The 22,182-nt window shown below is 51.6% G+C and overlaps 1 protein-coding gene across 1 annotated transcript in view; it reads right to left on the bottom strand.

Moving 5' to 3' along the window:
* Positions 1 to 22,182, bottom strand: part of U2SURP (U2 snRNP associated SURP domain containing) — a 776,636-nt gene that overhangs the window by 138,879 nt on the left and 615,575 nt on the right. The window lies entirely within an intron of this gene.

The following is a 22,182-nucleotide window of genomic DNA, read 5'->3' on the forward strand; positions in this document are numbered from 1 at the left end:
GTTCCCATATCAGTGGAAAGGGACCTAATCTAGCAATCTCAATGTGCTCTATTAGGGGTAGTGTGGTCGAACAGCTTTAGGCTTAAAAGAGAGGAGTGCAAGACATCTGCAAATACAATGATCAATAAATGACACACACGACTCAAGGAGGAGATCCACACCAATTTATACAAATAGCAAGTATTTTTATGTATGTTTAGGCATCAGAGAAAAATCGTTCAGGTAAGTACGGTTTATGAATTATTTTCAGTTAAAAAAGTGACAGTGCAATTTTTGAGTTCTGCAATGTTATCCTATAGAAGGAAGAACAAGTTCTGCAAACCGGTAGAGTACAGCGCCTTACTGGACCAATCTCCAGGGGTTAAGGTGAGTGGTGGGCAAGATTCAAGGCAGCACCAACAGTACACCACCAATGGCATGAGGGCGGCTGGGTGCAGGGTGCAAAACAGCATAGGGAACCCAATGTTGTTTTATGGAAATGGTTCTCTGCGAAGAGGTTGCAGGCGCTGGCTAGGAGGCCAGTCGGGCTAAACCAACCGGGGGGTGGAGGGGGGGCTCAAGCCTCACGATGCTCGGGTATATAGGGACACCTTTGGTCCTCTTCTCCACGGTCCAGGGGCATCGGGTGCAGAGGAGTCCTTGGGCGTGGGGATTTTCCTTACCGAAGCAGTCGCAGTAGAGGGTGGGGGCCTTCGTGCAAAGGCAATATGCAAAGCCTGAGGGTGCACAAGGGGTGAAACCACGATTGACTCTGGACTCTTGTTAGAACCATTGGTCCACTTCGACTCAGGCTTGGAACAACGGGTGCAGTGATGGCTTCAGGTGTAGGGTTTTGGCGGTTCCAGAGGCCTCAGAGTCCTTTCTTTTGGAGTTGCTGCGAGATTGAGGCAGTCCTCCCATGTTTCTTGAGTCAACAGCTGCAGGATGAGTCGACTTTGATGCAGTTTTCGGTGAGGGATGCAGGCACGCAAACAGGGCTGGTACCAGGCCAGCTGCTTCTCTCAGCTCTGTTTTTGCAGCTCTTCGGTGTACTCTCTTTTGTTAGGTCATTGAGATCTGCTTCTCTGATGCCAAGGACTCCTGAAAATACTGAATCTAGAATCACTAAGTGGGGGAACGAGACGGGCCTGGGGAGTGACACGGAGCCCTCCTCCAGCCGCGGCCCAGAATGAGGCGAAGATCGCTCGGCAACCCATGTGGCGGCACCCGGGATGATTCAACCTCCGACTCGCACTCCGACGAGGCAGCCGCCTGTGGGGAGGGACGAGGGGTCTTCCCTCTGCCTCGACCCGGAGCGGGACGAGGAGGGTCCCCCGACCCCTGTGGCTCCACACAATCCAGCTGCTGCCGTATCGGCGTCCCCTCGGCCTTAGAAAGGACCACCTTGTCAAAGGACAGAGAGGGGCTCGGGGATGCGACCCGAGCCCGGGCGACCTCCCGCGACACCACAGGGACCCCTGCAGGAGTTTGCGGCAAGGCAGAGACGCCGTGGCCTGAAGGAGGTGCCCCAGAGAAGCCACACCCCAACAGTACCACATCCTCCAAGCCATTAGGAGAGTGTAGGGTAGTAGATAATGTGCTACTGACCTTTGGGGTCACTAGACCCCTAAATGAACACTTCCTGTGGGAAGTGGGCATGACCCTGACCTAGAATCACTAAGTATGCCATCAAAAAGATGGCTACTTCTGACAAATCGTGTCCACCTCAGTGTAGCTCACCTTAGGGATGGTACTAGCCTGGTGTGGGCACTCCTGACGTACGAGTTACTTACCTTCGGTAACGATGTATCTGGTAGAGACGATTCTAGCCGCAAATTCCTTCACGTAGAATTATCCCCAGGCGCGAGACTGGATCCGGAAACTTTTTTGCAACAGCATCCCTGCCCGCTGGGGGCGGGGCGACATCACGCGACTCCGCCCAGGCATCATCCGCGTACGTTACGTCAGCGAGGTCACATAAGACGCGCCCCGGCGGGCAGGGATGCTGTTGCAAAAAAGTTTCCGGATCCAGTCTCGCGCCTGGGGATAATTCTACGCGCCTACGTCAGTTTTCTTCTGAGAACTTTTCCGCACTAAAACGTGGAACCACCAGACAAAAAACTGTGGAAGCATGGAACAGTGTGCGAAGAGCAGAAAAATTGGAAAGAAACGTGACTAACACCACCAGAATAGTGCCAACACCGCAGAACCCAAGGGCAGGGAAAGAAGAATAAGCAGAAACCTGCGCAGTCACTCTGCCAGCACATAGACAGCCTCCCATCCCTGCGCCCTGAAGGCAAGAACATGCGTAAAGTCATGGCACACTTAAAGCCACTCCCCCATCCTGAGCAAGGAATGGAACCAGTCCCTAGACAGAGGGACAACGAACTTCCAAGCCAATCCAACCTTGAGGGCAACCACCTGCAAGGACAAGACATGGCCAGAGGACCCTCAATCAGAGGATAGCAATGGAAGGAAGGGATGGGAGGGAGGGCAGGGATAGAAAGCAGTCCCCCCCCCCCCCAAACCTGGAGTAGCCAGAGCAGCAGGGCACCGGAACCCCATCCTCCAAAGAACCAAGGAGGCATGAACCGCCCCCAGACGTAGTCATCCGTCAAGAACAAGGAAGGCACTCACAGGAGACACAGCCCCCCACCAGGAGGCAAGTACCGAAGACCAAACCAAGGGTCCTCGCAGAATAGGGGAGGAAGGGCGGGCCGTGAAGGAATCTGCGGCTAGAATCGTCTCTACCAGATACATCGTTACCGAAGGTAAGTAACTCGTACATCTGATAGAGACTACTAGCCGCAGATTCCATCACATAGAATAGATACCCTAGCAATACCCACAGGGAAGGAGGGTCTGCGAAAGGACCCCACCAGCCAAAGCAGAACACAGGGCCCCACAGGGGACCAGATCTGTGGACCAGGTAGAACCTCGCCCCTGCCAGGCCAAGGGAACCCCCCACCAGCAGAACCCCACCGACCCCAAGGGGATGTAGGAGGGAAAGAAGGCTGAAGAGGCTCATGCCCTCACAGCAGAGGAACCAAGGGCAAGGACAGGAGAGGCCGAGGCACCCCACTCCCCCACAAGGCAACATAGCTGCCGCCCAATGCCAAGGCAGGAAAGGCGGAAGAAGAAGCAGCAGCTTAGAGGGCCCAAGGAAACGAGGGAAAAGAAGGCGAACCCACTCCAGATGGAGAGCAGCCTGCCAGCCAGAACGGTGCTGGCAGTCAAGCCGCCAGAAGCAAGAATAACAGCCCGAGGCCCCAAGAAGGCAGAGTAGGCGACGCCTGGCAAGGGAGAACACAGGATCATCCCAGACCTCAGGACAGGAGCAGGGAGAGGAGGAGATGCCTGGACACACCACTACGAGTGGCCGCGCACACAACCTCAGGAAGCAAAAGCAACCTACCTAAACGCCATGGAGAACAGGCACCTGAAGGTGATCAGAACCTCTAGCAGAGCGCAAGATATATGACTGCTACAACTACCCCACATAGGGTACGTTAAGTTCCAAGATATGGGAACCCTCTTAGGAAGAACTTCCGCAGCAGAGGAAAAAACAAAAGAGCCACGGGGAAAAAAAACACCCTCCTCCCCTCCCCCGCTGAAGGCTTGACAAGCAGCCCAAACAAAGTAGAAGGCTCAACCTCAGGGCCAAGTCTGCACAACAACTCCTGCAGAACCCACACACCAACACCAGGGCTGTCCAGCAGCCAACAATGCCAAAGTCCCAAGGAAGGACGGAAATGGCCAGAAAACACTCCACAGCTAGAACAACCGGCCTAAGAAGGCCCAGAAGCAACCCAACTCAGAAGTCACTGAGGAGGGGAAGGAGGAGGTGGAGGATAAGGCGGAGGAGGAGGAGGACAGAGCCCTGCCAAAAGGCTTTGGATGGCGGAGTCGGCCGGGGCATGGAACAACAGGCTGCAATCAAACGGAAGGTCGATGAGTCGCTCCCGAAGATTCTCAGGGAATACTCCGTCCCGAAGCCAAGCATGGCGACAGAGAGCGACTGAGGAAGCCATGGCCCGGCCCAGCACCTCTGAGATGTCCAGAGCAGAGCGGAGAATAAACGCCGCAAGCTCCCGGCCATCCAAAGCGTGATGCCATAAGTCCACTGGACCAGACTCCTGGGACGCCTCAGATCCCAGAGACTCAGCCGAGTCCCACAAACAGGAGGAGGCCCTAGCCAGCACACACAAGGTGTTAAGGGCCCGCAGGGCCGCGCTGGTTGAGGCGAACATGCTACGCCCCCAAGAGTCCAGCCAGTGGGCCTCTCGGGACGCCGGAATCAACAGTGGTGGCAGAGAGGGAAAAGCAGTCTGCAAAAGGGGACTGGCGGCTGAGGGGTGAAAGGAAAGACACGCCGGGTCACGCAGCGCCGGCGCAGAAGGTGCTGCGGCACCGGGTCCCCTGAGGCACGACGCCTCCAAGCCCCCGTCAAGGAAGAAAGGAGCAAACCTTCAAAGGGAAGTATGATTTCCCTCCCACCAGAGCCCTGGTGGAGAACCTCCAATAGATGGTTCGCCGGAAAGTGAGCCACCGGGTCACCCATGTGCAGGATGTCCACAGCCATGGGCACCACTTGAGCGAAGGCTGCCCCTGCCTCCGTAGGGCCCCGCAGTGGAGAAATCAACTCCTCCGTGGGCGACGGCTGCAAACTAAGGCAGCCGTCCCCGAGGCCAAACGGGACGGGCAAGGGCCAGACCTGGAAGTTAGAAGGAGCCGAAGAATGAGGGACCTGCCGCTCTTCCGACGAACACATCTGCCTCAAGAAGGGCGGGGAGCCGCCCTTTGATGCCGGTGAAAAAGCCACCACACGGCGACCAGTCTCCGGGGAGGACAACACCAATATACAGCCTGCCTCCGGAGAAGGTGTGTTCCGAAGACGAATCTGCGGTACGACCCCTGCGCGGAACTGTAGAGTCCACTGCCTGAGGCAGGACATCGGCACCAGCCAGCGTCATCGGGCAAGGTACCTCCAAGTCACCCCGCGCCGGAGACCGGAGCGGAGACAGGAGTAGAGCTGGAGCCGCTCCGGCCTTGGGGTGGTGCCGGAAAGATACCGACCCGACCCCCGCCGAGGCAGCCACCTGCGTGGGGGAACGAGACGGGCCTGGGGAGTGACACGGAGCCCTCCTCCAGCCGCGGCCCAGAATGAGGCGAAGATCGCTCGGCAACCCATGTGGCAGCACCCGGGATGATTCAACCTCCGACTCGCACTCCGACGAGGCAGCCGCCTGTGGGGAGGGACGAGGGGTCTTCCCTCTGCCTCGACCCGGAGCAGGACGAAGAGGGTCCCCCGACCCCTGTGGCTCCACACAATCCAGCTGCTGCCGTATCGGCGTCCCCTCGGCCTTAGACAGGACCACCTTGTCAAAGGACAGAGAGGGGCTCGGGGATGCGTCCCGAGCCCGGGCGACCTCCCGCGACACCACAGGGACCCCTGCAGGAGTTTGCGGCGAGGCAGAGACGCCGTGGCCTGAAGCAGGTGCCCCATTGAAGCCACACCCCAACAGTACCACATCCTCCAAGCCTGGATCCGAACCAGTCGGCGCCGGGGCCGCAGTCAGTGAGGAATCCACAGGCAGATAACTGTATCCACCAGAAAAAGCGTTACCAAAGGTAAGTAATTTGTTCTTCTGATGGATACATCTGCCTGTGGATTCCTCACCTCTTAAATTGAATCCCCAAGCAGCCCCATTCTCGGAGGAGGATACCCTCCTGATTATACCAAAAACACTTGCAGCACAGAACGTGCAAAGTGGCCGTCCCTCCTCACCTTCGAGTTTAAGCAATAATGCTTCGCGAAAGTATGGAGGGAGACCCAAGTTGCCGTCTTGCAGATGACTACAACAGGGACACCTCTACCTAAAGCAGAAGACGACTTAGCTCTGGTGGAATGAGCTCAAATACCTTCAGGAGGCTCGTTCTTGGCCAAGGCGTAGCAGATCTTGATGCAGATCCACCTGGACAGCGTTCTCTTATGGATAGCCTTGCCCTTCATCCTGCCCACATATCCAATTAAGAGTTGGTCATCCAACCTGAAGTCCTTAGTCCTGTCCAGGTAGAAGCTGACCTCCCTCTTAGGGCCCAGGCGGTGAAGTCCCTCCTCCTCCTTAGAAGGGGGAGGGGGAGGATAGAAAGTGAGCGAAGTGATAGATTGCCCTAGTTGGAAGGGAGTGACCACCTTAAGCAGGAAGGCAGCTCTGGTCCTAAGAACCATCTTATCCACATGAAATGAGGTAAATGGGGGGGCTTAGAGGCAAGGTCTTGCAGCTCACTAACCCTCCTGGCAGAGGTAATTACAATATTGTCTAAAAGGCTAGGAATCTCAAGGGACAACTATGAAGGGGTTCAAAGGGAGACCCCATTAAGAAAGTAAGAACTGATTTCAAACCCCACTGAGGCATGGTAAAAGGGAGTGGGAGGAGACCTGTTAGTGAGACCCTAGATAAATCTCAGGACTATGGGAGATTTAAATAAAGAGGGTTGGTCTGGTAAGCAGAGAAAAGCCGACAAGGCAGACAAATAGCCTTTGACCGTTGCTACTGCACAACCCTGCTGTGCTAGGGAAAGAGAGAAACTGAGAATATCAGACAAATGGGCTCGTAAGGGATCAATCGATCGCTCTCCACACCATTTTACAAACCTGGCTCACCTACCGGCATCGAAAGATTTGGTGGAGTGTCTTCTGGCCGATAAGATAACATCCACCACATCCGGCAAAAGAAAGAAAGAGCTCAGGTTGCCCTGTTAAATCTCCAGGCATGAAGGTGCAGGCTCTATAGGTGGGGGTGTAGAACCTGTGACTGCGAGAGGAGGTCTGCCCTGAGAGGGAGATGGAGCGGAGGGTGAGATGAGAGGTAAAGGAAGTCTGTGTACCACACCCTCTCGGCCAGATTGGGGCGATCAATATAACTTGGTCTCGGCGAATCTTCCTCAGAACTCGAGGAATCAAGGGTATGGGAGGAAACGTTCATAGATAGTTTTGGGCCCCAATCGAACTGAAACACGTCACCCAACGCATCAGATACCGGAGACTGTAGATTGACGGGCATTACGCGTTATCGGGAGTGGCAAACAGGTCCAACCGAGGGAACCCCCACATCCTGAAAATGTGACGGACCATCTCTGGATGGAGACGCCACTCATGATCGGCCAAGTAGTGCTACCTGAGACTGTCTGCACGTACATTCAGGACTCCGGCCAGATGATTTGCAATCACACAAATATGATGGTCCAGGGCCCAGGACTAGAGTCGCGGAGCCTCTCTGCAGAGACGATACAATCCTACTCCTCCCTGTTTTTGTACCACATCACAGTAGTGTGGTCAGTCAGGACCTGAACCGACTAACCGCAAAGGGAGGGAGGGAAGAAAGGCCTTGAGACCCAAACGTATCGCCCGCAACTCTAGAAGATTGATGTGAAACCATCTTTATTCTGGAGACCAAAGGCCTTTGCCCTCCAGATCCCACAGATGAGCTCCTCACCCCAGAGTGGAGGCATTCATTATCACTGTGGCCACCGGAGAAGAATGTACAAACAGCTTGAGACAGGTTGCCCGAAACACTCCACCATAACAGATCCGCTGAAGTGTCTCCGGAGATTCTGACCACCTCCTTGAGATTTACGTTGCACTGAAACCACTGCCTGCGGAGGCACCACTGGAGGGCTCTCATATGCCAGCGTGCATGGTTGACCAACAGTATGCAGGAAGCGAACACACTGAGCAGGTGTAAGACCTTCAGGACTGGAACAGACGCTCCATTCTGAAAAATTGGAATCATAGCCTGGATGTCTAGAATCCTCTGTGAAGGTGGGAAGTCATGACTCACAGTTGTGTCCAGTACTGCCCCTATGAACAGGTTGTGCTGAGAGAGCACCAGGTGAGATTAGGGTACGTTTATCGAAAAACCCAAGTCAAACAACAGACGTATTGTTACTTGCATATGATGCAGCACCATCTATGGAGACTTTGCTTTGAACAGCCAGTCGTCGAGATAGAGAAAAACAGGAATCCCCGACCTACTGAGATGCGCTGCTACCACCGCCATCATTTTCATGAAACCCTGTGGCGCAGATGTAAGACCGAACGGAAGGACCGTAAACTGGTAGTGCTGCGATTGCACTGTAAAATGGAGACACTTCCGATGCAACTTCAGGATGGTAATGTGAAAATAAGCATTCTGTAAAATCGATCAACACCATCCGATCTTCCTGCTGCAGCGCCAGAAGAACCTGAGCCAGGGTCAACATCTTGAATTTCTCCTGCTTGAGGTAAAAATGAAAGATCCTGAAGTCTAGGGTCAGCCTCAATCGCCCGTTCTTTTTGAGGATCAGGAAGTATCGGAGTGGCATCCCTGACCCCTTTCCTGCTCCAGAACAACCTCTATCACACCTTTCCATAGCAAAGACAGAACCTCCTATTGCAGAAGCATCAGGTGGTCCTCTGAGCACCAGCCCTGGCGAGGGGGGAAAGGAAAATCCCAGAAGGGAAGAGCATACCCATTTTCTACGAGATCCAAAACCCAAAGATCGGATGTAACAGATCTCCAATTTCGTAGAAAATAGGACACACAACTTCCCACAGGAACAACATGCTCTAGGATGGAGGATCTATAGCTGCTTCCCTGTGGTACCAGTTGGGGGAACGGGAAAGAAGGAGTAGACTTGCTGCCGAGCTGTTCCTCGCAGGCGACCTCTACCTTTTCCTCTGTTAGACCTATACAGAGGGTTTGTCTGTTGCTACTGCTGCCTGGCCTGAAAGGAAGGAGTCTTGCCAAACCCTTGAAATCTGCGGTACCCAAAACCTCTGGGCTGGGACTGTAGACCCAACGATCTCACAGTGGCTCTACTATCTTTAAAGCTCTGTAGCGCCGAGTCTGCTTTGGTACCAAAGACACAAGAACCATCAAAGGCAAGCCCAATAGGGTGGCCTGTACACCAGATGTAAACCCAGACCCCCTCAGCCAGGCGTGCCTCCCGGTAGCCACTGAGGAACAATAACTAGCAATAGAGTCCTCTATATCAAGCGCTGACTGTATGACTTGATGGGCCGCAGCTTGTGTGTCAGATAGAACCTCTGCAAAATGGCCCTGAACGTCCTCCAGAAGCTTGGGGGATCACCTCCTTTGCAAAATCCATCAGAGCGTGGATATAGCGACCCAACAAGCATGTCGCATTTGTGGATTTCAGGGCCGTACTGGCTGAAGAAAACACCTTTTAAACCGATTGCTCCATCTTCTTAGATTCTCCATCTCCAGGCGTGGATAGAAAAGAGCCTGTAGACTGCTTAGCAGAGCATGATGCTTGGACTACTAAGCTTTCAGAAGATGGTTGTGTGGAAAGGAAAGCTGGCTCTCCAGGCTCTACCATATATCTACTAGCAACCGATACAGCAGGGGCAGTCATTGGCTTCTGCCATACCTCTAAAATGGGCTCAGTCAAAGCCTCGTTCAAGGGAGGCAGAGGTTCCGATACAGAAGAAGGAAAATGAAAAATTTCTGGTAAAATATCAGACTTAAGCTCTACAGTAGGTAACAGAGTCCAGTAGATCAGCTGCCTTTCTTATTATAGAATGGTAAGAGATGAGACCTCCTGCAATAGAAGGGCCTTTAGGTGAAGAGAGCTTCCACTCCGGAGAGGTGTCGAAACCACTAGCCTCCTGCAGTCCCTCAAATTCCTGCATAGGGTCAATAATTTCTCCAGTTTCAACCTCTTCCTGCTGCTCCTGATATTCTTCTTCCTCCTCCAGCAGCCTCTGTGCCTCCCTTTAGGATCTCTTACTGGGTGCCGGCATCGGCAAAGCCAGGTGCAGCGACTTCAGGACTGGCGACTATGGAGGCCCCACAGGATTACTTTGGTGATTTATCCTTAGACAAACAACTAGATCCATGACGCTGCTACTTCGAGGTATGCTGAGTCGGCGACTTGGACTGGGATCTCGTCCTTCTCCGGCTCCTTTTCTGCTGCTTTGCCCTGACCACAAACAGCTTGGCCTCCCTCTCAGGGCCTTCAGATTCATGCGCCTGCATGACCTACACCCCTTGACGTCGTGGTCCGACAAGAAGCACCAGAGACAATGCTCATGGGGGTCAGTGATAGACATATGACCCCCACATTCCCTGCAAGGCTTGAAACCAGACTTCTGGGCAGCCATGTCACTGCCACAATTTCAGGAAGAGTCCTGCAACAATGAAACTCCAGGAATGGAGAGCCCTGGGAAAAAACTGTTCTGCGTTGATGGCGCAGAAAAAAGGGAAATGACGTCAGCACGCCGACGAGGTCTTCTTATGGCTCAAATGACGTTACGCAGAGTCGCGTGCGGAGCAATTCCAATGTGACATCCTTACCGAAGTGGGAGAGATTGGAGAAAATGTTTTGTGGAATGCAGCTATGCATGAGGCAATTCAAAAGATGAGGAATCCACAGGCAGATGTATCCATCAGAAATCCCTATTTTCAGTGAAGCTATCATGTAGCTGAGGGAACTCGTTTTCACCAGTGTCCAGGACTTGCTTTAAAATGGCTTTCCTGTCCACTTGCACAGGCAATAATGAGACTTTCCAGCACAGGGGCATATCTGCTCTTGAAGGTATGCCCTCGCATGCAATATTCAGCACCCTGCCTTAGCACTGTAAGGCCTGCTGTAGGGGTGACTTACAAATATCATATGCAGTGTTAGGGGACATAGAACACAGGGATGTGTGTGTATCACAAACTGGAGGCTCATTAGGTCCCTAAACAAGATGCACAGCCTCACGTGTATGACTTCAAAATCTTCAACCAATTTATCATATTTTTATCTTTCTTCAAAAAGTTCTACATATTTAATTCAAAAGTTTTATACTTCATCAAATTGGTCTTCATAATGTTTTCAGAGATGCCTATTAAGGCTTTACTTGACAGCACAAGGGGATTCAATATTCCTCATGGCACACCATAGTTACTTTGTACCCAATGCATTTCGGGATAATTCCTTTCCTCAGGGGTAACTACAATACAAGATGTTAAAACAAGACACCCATCAGCACAACCAATCAAAGATCAACTAAATGAAAATCTGAATAACAAAATAAGTGTTTAATACCATCATTGCACCAAATCCGAAAACGTTTTTTGTAAAACAAATCTAGAAGTAAAACATTAAACATGATCACTCATTCGTTACTCACACCAACATCGTCTCAGTGATAAACACCATTTAAACAACCAAATATGCACATATTCACTCCCCCGTGAAAACATAACGCCCAAATCTGCATGCAAACTTAACACGCAACTTATCTATGAAACCCGTGATGACTAGAAACAAAATTCGAAGCTTGGCAAAAAATTAAATGTTGACATTTGGTGTACGCGCACAACCTTGTTAAAGTGGCAACAGGTTCAGTGAATTTTATACTGTTTTGATGTGCTCCAGGGGCAACGCTCTCCGGTCCAGAGCGTAAAGTCTAAGAATCCATGGTAGCTTCATCACACGCCTGTGTGTTCGGTTTTTTATTCATTTACCACGCTCGTTCCAAAGAATGTTGCGATCACTTTACTTCTACATCTTTGGCTTTTTTGCACTGTACCACTTTTTGTTCACCTCACGAGGACCAAACAACTGGAGCATTCAGCTCCCATGGATGATCTCGCTCTCGTTTTTTTCACTTACGCACATTCTTTTATAAAATACCAATGTAGCATGCCATAAGCTTTTCATAATTATTTTCAGGAAGGTTTCCTCTTTGTATTTTATGTTTCCTTTACACTATAGCGTTGTTCCCTGACGAAGGGCGATTCGCCTAAAATGCATTGGAACATATAAATCAAGAAAGATTACTTGTTGTGTAATGACCACAGACAACTTTTGTTAACATATGTTTGCGCTGAATTACCATGGAATAAAAGTCTAAATTCATGCATTGTGAATAACACATCTGAATCATTTAACTGACTACGCATTTCTTTATTTGGGATTTTGAACTGTTTAATATAACAACCCCAAGTAGGGCTCCGATTGTGCCCAGGAGAACTCACCCATTTATTGGGTGCGCAACCATTGGAAAAAAAAGAAATGTGACATTTTTAAACCAATATAACCACTACATTCATCTGTGGCTCGTGAAGGAAACTCGCGGATGCGGCTGGTTTGATTCGAGTGCAGAACACGCCATTTTGTTTAAAAATACCCAAAATAATAGAGACAGGGAACTTTTTGAAGAGACAGACTTTTGGACACTCGATTTTTGTTGATATCCTGTGACCTCAAGGGTTTTTAAAATCATGTGAAACACATTTTCCAAACTTCGGTGTGACGCAACCATTCATCTAATATAGAACTGCAGCTAGAAGAATCACATTGCCCTGAAGAAGCTCATGTGTCGAGCGAAACACGTTGGCTGTCTGTCTGTTGTCAAGAAGAAAGAAAAAAAATATAAGATATTGCAAAAACAAACCAATTTATTGCATATTTCAGCAGAAAAAAAGTTTTGTGGACAAGACTGTTTTACAATTGCCTCTCATGTTTTGTGTTTTAAAAGATCTCAGGCAGTTCCCTCCGAGATCTGGACCAGGTCGGTGAGAATCCCCCGATGCTGCAACCACTGGAACTTCAGGTGCCACTGCAGAACCTGCACGTGCCATCTAGCATGATTCACTAGCAGGATGCAGGTGGCCATGGGACCAACATCCTCAGTCAGTCTCACCGAAATACAGAGGCTGAAACATCAGTATCATAGCCTGAATATCTTGGACTTGCTGTTCGGGAGAATAGGCTCAAAACTGCACCGTGTCTAGAACAGCCCTAATGGAAGGGAAAGTGTGCGAAGTAGTCCGGAGTTACTTCGGCATATTGATAGCGAACCCCAGCGAGTGCAGGAGGTTCACCATAGTCTGGAGGTGGGTTACAACCGCCTAGTATGAGCCCGCCTTCAACAGCCAGTCATCGAGATAGAGGAAGATTGGGACCCTGGATCTCCGCAGATGAGCTGCGACCACCGCCATCACCTTGGTGAATACCCGAGGGATAAACTGAAAATGCTCGTAGCCCACTGTAAACCGTAGGTAGCAGTGATGGGCAAGTAGGACGGGAATATGGAAATAAGCATCCTGCAAGTCGAATGCTACCATCCAGTCTTCCGGGTCCAGGGCAGACAGAACCTGAGCAAGAGTGAGCATCTTGAACTTCTTCTTGAGGAAGTAGTTGAGGGTTCTGAGGTCGAGGACAGGATGAAGACCTACGTCCTTTTTGAGGACCAGAAAGTAGCTGGAATAACAAACACACCCTACTTCTTGCACCGGAACCCTCTCTATAGCCCCCTTTCCCAAGAGTCGTGACTTCCTCTCGAAGCAAAGCAAGGTGATCCTCCAGCAGCCTGGGGTAGTCTCAAAGGGGAGGGAGTAGACCCTTTGGGCTATCTGTAGAACCCCGCCACGGAGTCGAGGTGAGCCATGCCCATGACCGTACAGAGGCTGCAGAACTTTCACGGTCCTCTGGCTAGGCAGCTGGAAGGCCCATCAATAGCCACGAAAGGAGCAAAAGGCAGACGCATGCCGGGATGACATAGCCATGGCCTGCGACTCCTTGGAGTGCTCTAGTGCCATGTCCGCCCTATATCTGATGAGAAGAGAGCCATCAAAGGGCAAGTCCATCAGACTGGCTTAGATATCCGCAGAGAAACCAGAAGTTCTCAACCAGGGGTGGCCCCTAACAGCCACCATCATGGAACTTGCTCTGCCCAGTGAGTCTGTTGTGTCAAGGCCACAGCGTATAGTAAACTTTGCTGCATCTCGTCGGTCTGCAACAGATTGGAACAGGACAGCTGGGCCTCCTCCAGGACTTGAGGCAGCACTTGCGCAACTGTCTCCCACAGGGAATGGGAGCAACAGCCCGAGAGGCATCTGGTGTTTACTGACCACAGTGCCAGGCTGGTGGAAGAAACAAATTTCTTTCGGAAGCTATCCAGCCTCTTGGAGTCCATATTTGGGGGTGCGGAAGGGAACACACCTCTGGAAGTAGAGGCTTGGTCCACCAAGCTCTCAGAGGTTGGGAGAGAGGTGAGGAGAGCTGGGTCGCCCGGTGCAGGACAGTGGAGGTGGGGAATTGTTCTATTCACAGGAGCCCCTGTGCTGGGTTTGGACCAGGACTCAAGAAGAACATCAGTCAAGGCCTCATTAAATGGCAGCAAGGGTTTCATAGTGGAGAAGGCAGGCTACAGGACTTCACTCAAGGAATTGGTCTTTATTGCCACAGTAGGAAGCTGCAGGGCCAGGACCTTCGCAGCCCTACGCATCACTATGGCGAAGGAAGGTCCCTTCTCCATAGCCAGGTTAGGAGGGGAAAGGATGCCAGGTTCTGGAGAGTTATCCAAACCACTGGCATCACTCAATTCCTCATACTTGTCGATTTCTTCTGTAGAATGCGGGACTTCTAAGGGGTCCTGCATCCCCATCTAATCTACCTCCAATCCAAGCCTTGCTGAATAAGGCTGATATACATCAAAGAGCCCAAAGGCTCCGACGGCGCTGGTGGACGCCCGACCGGCTCTGTCGTTGGGTATAAGAATAGGGATGGCACGGGCAGTGGGCGCCGGCAGGAGTCTCGCCATTAAACGTGGCGACAGGGAAGGTCGAGGAGGTGCGACTGGCACTGGTCCGGGAACAGATCCATGAGGAGCCATGGGCACAGGGGCTGGAGCTGCCGGACTGGAACCCAATGCGACTCATTGTGCTGAGCGTGCGGGGCGCGAAGTCGCACCGGTAGGGTCAGGCCACCCAAAAATTTCGCACATGGCATCATAAAACTCTTAATTGGGCGGGGGAAGCTCCCAGTCCATGAAAGGGAGGGAAACGAGGAGGCAACCCGGGCACATGTTCCGCAGAACGAAGTCTCGAACATAGAGACTCCTCTATTGTTTCGGGTGACCGACTGAGACAGAGTGAAGTAGAAGCACGCTACGACTTCTTGTGCTTCTTGTGGTGCTTTTTACTTGACCCTTTAGAGGACTTTGAATGGGAGGACAAAGACTTGGAGCCCCCGGAGCGGTGCTCAGACCTGACTCTCGACCGAGACCGGGAACGAGACCTCCAAGGCGCCCGACGCCAGGCTTAAAGCCGCTTTAGGGACCGCTCTCTCAAAGCTTTAGGCATCATGGCACGGCAGTCTGAGCAAGACTTCCGGTCGTGGTCGCGCTCCAGGCACCAAAGACACATGAGGTGGGGATCCGTGATCTACATGGCAAGGTGACAGGCGCCGCATGGTTTGAACCCCGCAGTCTTTTTGGACATAATGGATTCCTACACGCTGAAAGAAATGTCGCCAAAAAGCAGAAAAAAAGTCTGTCAAAAAATTACAGGAAGTAGCTCTCTTCAACGGATCTGCGCTGGCTGGTGCAGAAAGAAAAGAACGGACGCCAGTGCGCCGGGGTGGCGTCTATATAGACGACACGGACATCACGATGACGGAGATGCCGTCATCATGTGGAGTCGAGCAAGGCCAGCTTTCGGCATTCAGGGCTACTGCTCAAGAAAAATCTTCTGGATCCAGTCTGACGCCTGGGAAGTTCACAGGTAAGGCATCTACGGTTAGATGTTTCTATCAGATAGACTCCAGCGCAGCAAGCACTTTGTTCACCAACCTTTCGAAGGGGGCGGGGGCATTCTTCAGTCCGAAGCACACAACAGTAAAATGATGAAGCCCATCTGGGGTCGAGAAGGCTGATTTTTCTTTCGATCCAATGGTTAGACCCGTCTGTCAGTACCCTGATGTCAAATCAAAAGTAATGAGATATCTGGCTGCCCCTAACCTGTCAATTAATTTGTCAGTCCTAGGAATTGGGTGTGGATCAATTTTCTTTCCATACTGGGGGTTAGGTTTGGGGACTAAGACCACTGGGCTGGCCGAGGGACTTTCAGAGGGCTCAATTACCCCAATCTCCAGCATTTTGCTGACCGTGGCTCTGATGCTTATCCTGCCTTGGCCAGACTGGCTATACAGTTTACTTTTGACTGCCACCAGTGTCCACATTACCGACACATCAGTAAGTCTGACCAGGGGGAAGGTAAAAGAGCTCAGCATACTGCTCCAGGACATGCCTGTAGTCAGCTTGCTGTTGTGCAGAGTGTGTGTCTGAAAAGATCACTCCATTTACTGACCCATCTTTGGAACTGTTGGAGAGGAGGTCAAGGAGAGGCTCGCTCTCCTTCTCGATCCTCATCAGTGACCATCAGCATGGTCACATCAGCCCTGTCATAGTAGGGTTTAATTCAGTTTACATGGATGACGCTTTGGGGGTTCCTGCAACTGCCAGGATCCACAAGGTAGGTGACCAAGCCTTTTCATTCCAGGGTAGGGTAGGGTCCACTTTATTTGTCCTGGAGGGCCCTAGGAGCCACAGGCTCCAAAACCCACATCTTCTGCCCTGGTTGAAACGCCACAGCTTTTTGGTCATACCAGAGCTTCTGGAGCTCTTGGCAGGCCTCAGGGTTTCTGGATGATTTTTCCATGTACTCAGCCATTTTGGAACGAAGGCCAAGCACATAATCCACAATGTCCTGTTTAGGCTCTTCAAGAGGTCTCTCACAGCCTTTCTTCATAAGACATAATGGTCCCCTTATAGGATGACCAAACAGAAGTTTAAAGGGGGAAACCCCACTCTCTTCTGTGGCACTTCCCTGTAGATAAAACACAAGCATGGTAGTCAGACTTCCCATCTCCTTCTGAGTTTTCCAGGGAGTTCACCAATCATACCTTTGTTGAATCTCTCACGACCATTTGTTTGTCGGTGATATGGGGTAGTGAACTTATAGATCACTCCACATTCTGGCCAAGTATTTAGGTAGCCAGACCTTTGGAAAACTCACTACGGTAAAGGTACCAATGAGGGCCCTAGCCACTGCAGGAGCAGTGGTAGCCTTTTTTTTCCTTCAATTTTATATAGTGCGAACTCAACCCGAAGGTATCAGAGCGCTTTACATGAGCACCAGTTGCGTTACAGATGAACACATTAATTTTGTTAGGCACCTGGAGACTAAGTGATTTGACCAGAATCACAGGATGTTGAGGCTCGAACCCAGACCCCCAGCATCGAGGTCGACCGCTCTGGCCGTTAGGCCACATCCCTTCGGGGAACTGCCTAATACTTGGTAGCATGATCCACTATTACCAGTATAAATCTGTTTCCTAATGCAGTTGGAGGGTCGAGGGGACAGACATTGTCAATCCCTACCCTTTCAAAGGGAACCTCAACCGCTGGAAGTGGAATTAAGGGGGCCCATGGGTGGCCACCTGACTTGCCATTGGCTTGATGGGTGGCACAGGAGTTACAAAACTCCTTCACCTTCTGTGTCCATACCTGGCCAGTAGAAGTGGGTAACTAACCTACTCCACGTTTTTGCCTGGTCAAGAGCCCAGCTAGGGGATGTCATGGGCCAGTGTGAGGAGAAACTCTATACTGCTGAGGCACTATCCCTCTCCTGGTGGCACCAGGGTTATGGTCTCTGGCCTCAGTGTAAAGGAGTCCCTACTCCCAATAGGGGCTCTGGGAGCCACTGACATCTCATTTTCCTGATCAGCAGCTTGGTGTCCCAGGCTTTCAAGAGTGGGACAGGTCCTCTGCCAAAGATCTTCCCTAGAGGGTCCACCTGGGGCCAAGAGCTCTGCTGTGTAAGGCTCAAACTACTGGGGCTCAGTGACATACCAATAACCTTCGCACCCTGAGCTGCAGGACGCCCCCCCCCCCCTTTGCCCTGTGCATGGGCAGCTGGCCCAAGAGCTCCTGCCTGGATCAGAGAATGGGGGGGGCCTCCATGATCTTTGCATGGGGGGTGTCAAGTTTCGTTATACCGCTGGTTCACTCCTTGGGCTGACAGGTCTTCTCCCTGATTAGCGGGGACCTGAGCTTGTACATGTTCAGAAGCTGGTTTCCCAGGCTTCTTTCCTATTCTCTTGGAAGGTTGGGCCATTATCCCAGGGTCAAACTCTTCTCATTCACCCTGGGCTCTGGACTGGGCTCTTGTTTTTAGACGCACACCAATTCAGAGCATAGCTGCATGAGCTTTTCTTTCAACCTCAGCCCATGCGGAGGACTCCAGATCACTGCCTAGCAGACATGTACAGGAATAGCAGAGGATACCACCACCTTCTTTGGGCCAGTAATCCCTCCCAATTCTAAGGATACCATCGCCAAGGGATGTACCATAGCCTGATTATCACGCTGAGGACTGTAGATGCCTCACCTATGTTCTGAGGACACCAGTTCCTCAGTCACCATGGTGACACTGCCACAAGTGTCTATTGGTGCTTCAGTTCTAACCCCATTAATATATGGCTATTGTCTGTATTTCTCCAGATTACTGAGACAGACAGCCAGGGTAGCTACATCCACCCCACACTCTGATTAGAGTTTCCTCAGTGAGCTTTCTGACATGCTTAAGGCTCACCTGTGCAGGCGACGTCGGAGGTTCCACGAATGGTGAAACCACGATGGGCTCTAGCTCCGGAGGGCTGTTGGTCCACCTGACTTGGTGCAGTGGTGGCTTCAAGTGTCGGGTTTTAGCGGTTTCAGAGGCCTCAAAGTCCCTTTTTTGGGGGCTGCTGCAAGTTACATGGAACAGTTCCGCTGTCCCACAGAAGGTCTTGGTTCTTTATCAAAGGCAGGCAGTCTCCCACATTTCTTGAGTCAACAGCTGCAGGATGAGGCAACTTTGGCACAGTTTTCGATGAGGAATGCAGACAGACCCATGGGGCTGCTTCTTCTCTCCCCTCTGCTTTTGGGGCTCCTCAGTGTCCTCTCTCTTCTTAGGTCATCAGGATCTGTTTCTCTGGTGCCAAAGACTCCCCTAAATACTGAATTGAGATGAGTTAGAAGAAGTGTATGGTAGTAGCCAATGGGCTACTGACCCTTGAGGTCACTACGCCCCTATATGACCACTTCCTGCGGAAAGTGGGCATAACTCAGTCGTCCGGAATTCCTAAGTATGTAATCACAAAGATGGTGGTTACTTCTGAAAAATTGTGTCCACAGGGTACTAGTCTGGAGGGGGCACGCCTACCTGACTAGTTAATTTTACCGCCTGGCCAGGTGCCAAGGGGGTCCTGGACAAAGGGGAGCTTCCTCTCCTGTGAAGGGAGGCAAAATCACATTCCAAAGGGGGCAGCTCTTTGAAGCTTGATGGCCTGGGGAGGCTAATCAGTCGACCATACTGTGTGAGTGGGTGTTACACCATCTTCCCATCAGGCTTCCCCTCTGGGCCTCCTGAGAGCAGAGGCTCTCACCTTAGGAGGTCAGAACAGTGTCTTGGGTGGCAGAAACCAGTCTCGGAGCACACCAGAGGTTGGTAGCTTTTCAGGGGGCACCTCTAAGGAGACCTCTGGGTGCATGTACTAGTAAATACATCACTGAAATCAGTGTGGGTTTATCAATAAGAGATGTTTGATACCAAACATCCCTATTTTCAGCGAAGCCATCATGTAGCTGGGACAACTTGTTTTCACCAGTGTCTAGCACATGGTTTAAAGAACAAGTTACTTACCTTCGGTAACGATATATATGTATGAAACATTAGTTGGTTATAGATTCTTACCTTAGAATTACCCCTAGGCGTCAGACTGGATCCAGAAAGTTTCTTCGTCAGCAGTACCTTTGCGTGTTGGAAGGTGGCGTCGGTCGGCTCCTCGTCCGCCGTTGGCATCGTGGTCGCCGGGATGACGTCGCAGTAGCTACTTAGACCCCGCCCTCGCATGCTGATGTCAGTTCTGTACACGACTTTCCGCGCTAGAAACGCAGAGCCATGCAAGACACTGACCACTGGTGTACAAAACTAGGGCCCTGAAAGGATATCCTTAACCCTAGAAATCAGTTTGCAGAACGGGGAGGATGGGTAGGGCGGTAAGGAATCTATAACTAACTAATGTTTCTTACAGATATATCATTACCGAAGGTAACTTGTTCATCTGAAAGAAACACGTTAGTTAAATATTCCTTACCTTAGAATAGCTACCCCAGCAATACCAACCCCGGTGGCGAGTCTGCGAACCAAGATCACACCAGAAAGTCCTGCAGAACAGAATGACCAAAGAAGCCGGCTCTCCGGGCTTGGCTGTCCAGACAGCAGTGTTTCGTTAACGTGTGCAGTGATGCCCACGTAGCTGCCTGACAGATGTCATGTAGAGGAACTCCTTGTCCCAAGGCAGTGGTGGCTGCCGCCGACCTGGTGGAATGGGCGCGTAGCCCCACTGGAGGCTCCTTTTTTGCCAGAGACTAGCATACTTTAATACACAAAACGACCCATTGAGAAATGGTTCGCTTGTGTACGGCCCGACCTTTCTTGGCGCCCACGTAGCCAACGAAGAGCCGATCTTCCACCTGGAACGGTTTTGTGCGATCCAGATTGAAAGAAAGCGCACGTTTTGGGTCCAGATGGTGGAGCCTGTGTTGGCAAAGTGATGGTCTGCAGTGGCAACCTTAGGAAGGAAGGATGGACGAGTCCTGAGAACCACCTTGTCCGGATGGAAAGACAGGAAAGAAGGCTTGGAGGAAAGAGCCTGGAGCTCCCTCGCTCTTCTTGCAGATGTGACGTCCTACCAGGAGTGCAGTTTTAAGCGTCAGAAGCCTCAAAGGACAGTGTGAAGTGGCTCAAACGGAGCGCACATTAAATAGGTTAAGACTAGATTCAAGTCCCACTGAGGCATAATGAAGGGAAGAGGAAAAAAGAGATGAGTTATGCCTTTCAAGAAATGATTAACCACCAGGGACTTGGAAAGAGAAGGCTGATCTGGAAGCCGAAGGAAAGCAGAGATGGCTGAAAGATAGCCCTTCATAGTGCCCAGAGCAGAGCCCTGCTGGGCTAAAGAAAGAAGAAATAAGAGAACCTCAGAAAGAGGGGCAGATAGGGGATCCACAGCCTTTGCTGTGCACCATGCCACAAACTTGTTCCACCGGCAGGCGTATACCGTCTTAATGGAGGGATGCCTGGCTGCCAAGATTACATCGCAAACTTCAGGAGGCAGGTCAAAAGACGTCAACTGTAGTCACTCAATCTGCACGCAAGGAGGTGGAGGCTGGACAGGTTCGTATAGGAGTGGTATAGGCAGAAAGGCGTACAACAGACCGCAACTTCACTCGTGACGAAAAGCGTCATTTAGCGAGTGCCACCTTGGAAATTCCAACGCGCAGAATATCTGACATTGCGCGTTCTCTTCGGTGGCGAATAGATCTAACCAACGCTTTCCCCACTGTCGAAAGAGACCTTGCACCACCTCCGAGTGAAGATGCCATTCGTGATCCATCATGCACCTGCGGCTGACTTAGTCTTCCCTGGAGTTCAGGGAACCTGCCAGGTGTTGAACCACCACGGATATGCCCTGATGTTCCAGCCATGTCCAGAGGCGGAGGGCCTCCTGACACAGGGTCCACGACCCCACCCCGCCTTGTTTGTTGCAGTACCACATGGCGGTGGTGTTGTCCGTGAACAACTGCACTACTCTTCCCTGGACAGAGGGAAGGAATGTCTTGAGTGCAAGATGAATTGCCCGAAGCTCCAGAAGGTTGACCTCTGATCTCCGCCTCTCCCATGTGGCCGCCCCATCCCAGAAGGGATGCGTTCGTCACCACCGAATCCGGGTTCGTGAGCCACCAATGCAACTGACTAGCAGTGCCCTCCGAGATCTGAACACAGTCGGACAGATTCCCCTGATGCTGCGCCCACTGGAACTTCAGCTCCCACTGCAGAGCCCGCATATGCCACCTGGCGTGAGCGACCAGCAGTGTGCAGGAGGCCATGAGGCCCAGCAGCCTCAGGGTCATCTGGATCGAAACCCAGGATAGAGGCTGAAAGATCAGAATCATAGCCCGAATATCCCAGAATCGCTGTTCATGAGGATAAACCAGAAACCGCGTCGTGTCCAGAACCGCTCCGATGAAGAGGAGCTTGTGAGAGGGAATCGGGTGCGACTTCGGTAGATTGATGGAGAACCCCAGCGAATGCAGCAGGTCGGTCGTAGTCTGGAGGTGGCAGACGACAGTCTGGGGCGAGCCCACCTTCAACAGCCAGTCATCGAGATAGGGGAAGACTAGAACCCCTGATCTGCGCAGATGAGCTGTGAACCGCCATCACTTTCGTGAACACCTAAGGAGCGCTGGAAAGGCCATAGGGGAGCACGGTGAACTAAAAATGCTCGTGGCCTACCGTGAACCGCAGGTAACGCGGA

The sequence above is a fragment of the Triturus cristatus genome, chromosome 11 (genome assembly GCF_964204655.1).
Source record: "Triturus cristatus chromosome 11, aTriCri1.1, whole genome shotgun sequence".
Classification (NCBI taxonomy): domain Eukaryota; kingdom Metazoa; phylum Chordata; class Amphibia; order Caudata; family Salamandridae; genus Triturus; species Triturus cristatus.